This window comes from Mus caroli, chromosome 14 (genome assembly GCF_900094665.2).
Source record: "Mus caroli chromosome 14, CAROLI_EIJ_v1.1, whole genome shotgun sequence".
NCBI classification, from domain to species: Eukaryota; Metazoa; Chordata; class Mammalia; order Rodentia; family Muridae; genus Mus; species Mus caroli.
Genome location: NC_034583.1, coordinates 45,760,775 through 45,762,696, shown reverse-complemented (window position 1 = coordinate 45,762,696; position 1,922 = coordinate 45,760,775). Strand labels below are relative to the sequence as shown.

At 47.2% G+C, this 1,922-nt stretch overlaps 1 pseudogene; it reads right to left on the bottom strand.

Annotated features, from left to right (window-relative positions):
* Nucleotides 1-317: 317 nt before the first annotated feature.
* LOC110308951 lies at nt 318-1,030 on the bottom strand (annotated as a pseudogene).
* Between the last annotated feature and the right edge of the window lie 892 nt (nt 1,031-1,922).

Sequence of the window (1,922 nt, the reverse complement as noted above, 5' to 3'; positions counted from 1 at the left end):
AACTCACTTTGTAGACCAGGCTGGCCTGGAACTCAGAAATCCGCCTGCCTCTGCCTCCCAAGTGCTGGGATTAAAGGCGTGCGCCACCACGCCCGGCTGTCTGTTTTCATTATGGAAAATGTGAATTTCTCCTTCTTCTCTCCTCCCTCCTCTTCTCCTTCTCTTCTCTCTTGTAAACAGCTGACATACACTCACAAGCTATTCTGGCTATAGGGCAGACAATGCCGGGCACAGGAAATGGAACCTGGATGGTGACTGGCTCCTGCCACAAGCCTGTGCTCTTGCTCCGGCTTCCCCACACCCCATCTCCTTCCAACTCAATCCCCTTCTTGCTCCATCTGAACCACTCCTCTTCTGGCTTCCCCTATGATGTTGGAGTCAGTGTGGATACTTAGGCCGAGCAGAGTTGCCACTGCCCAGGTTTGAGGGGCAATCATGGTCTTGGTGCTTTCTTCTTATCTATAGGTTCTCTGTAAAGTCTGCATTGGAGCTGAAAAAAGAAGGATAATCTTGAAAGCCGCTCTCCACTGGAGAGCCTGCTTGCCAGTTCCCAGGGCGACTGCCCACCCCCAAGAAGTTATCCTATAGCCAGAATTGAAGGTGCCTCATCTGCCTCGAGGTTCTGCCACACGTTGCTCTGCCGGCGACTCTACCTTTCCTGAACCCAAAGCCGCCTTCATTTCGTTTTCTGCCTTCTGTAACATCCACTTGAAGTGACCAGTTCCCCAAGAGTGCCCTGTCCTTTGTTAGAGCCTCCTTCAAGGAATCCATGCTTTCAAATTGGACAGAACAGAACCCTTCAAGTTGTCTGTATCTTTGTGACTAGCTGCACACTCCATAGGCTGAGATCCTTAAAGATACCATCGGTGTTGTCTTGAATTATGTTAAAAGGGAGATTTCCTGTGTTCGCTGTATAGGGGGACTTTGTGGGCAGCTCCTTCTGGCTTTGGGACCCATGGCCACCAGCACAGTCATCATGCCCTCTGCCACCACTGAAACTGCTGTAGGCTGGACTGGAAGGTAACCACATCTGCCATTTGCTGTCTCAGCTCAATTTTAACAGTTTTATTGGGTACAGTGTGGGGAGCCATTTGGTGCTTTCTGAAACAGAGATGAGAGAGAGAGAGAGAGAGAGAGAGAGAGAGAGAGAGAGAGAGAGAGAGAGATCGAAAGAGAGAGACTGCCAGCTAGGCAGAGTCAAGGCAGGTCAGGGTCTGTTGGCAGATTTCCCAGCCTGCTGAGGCAAGGCATGGGATGATAAGAGGAGATGAACTTGAGGCTCAAGGCTCATAGCTGAAGAGTCTATTGACCTTGGTGGTAGGAACAGGGAGATTTTTTGTGTGAGAACAAATGTTTCGTGAATATTTCAGCAATTGTTTCTGTTAGCTTATGGCTTTGCTTCCCATGGTACTGAAGTATAAGAAGGCTATGAGAGATATACTAGGGGCTGGTGTGGTAGTGACCTGCAGCCTTCCCATACTGTCTCTTGCATCTTTTTTCTATCTGTCTTATAATAATCTTCACTTCCCCCTCCGAGGACCGTTTGACTTTATCCCTGCCAGACCTGTACAGTACAATAGTTAGAACTGGCAAATAGTCAAAAGCTAAGAATGTTACCAGATAACGTCTGAGGCCTATATCAGAGGTTTCTCCAGTTGGCTGCACAATACCTACCCACTGTACCCACCAATGTATTTAACGAGTTTTTCATCCCTTAACTATTAAAAAACTTCATGAAATAGCTATCCCCTGGGATTGTGGAATTCAGGGTAACCACAATCTTCGACCTGGAGCATGGTCACTTATATTTGATTACAGAATGAATTACGTTTCTTCCCTTTTGAGAGAATGGTACTTCTTGCATAGACAGGATCTTTTTTGGTTGAAGCTCTTATATTCAAAAAAGTCACTAAGGAACCTAA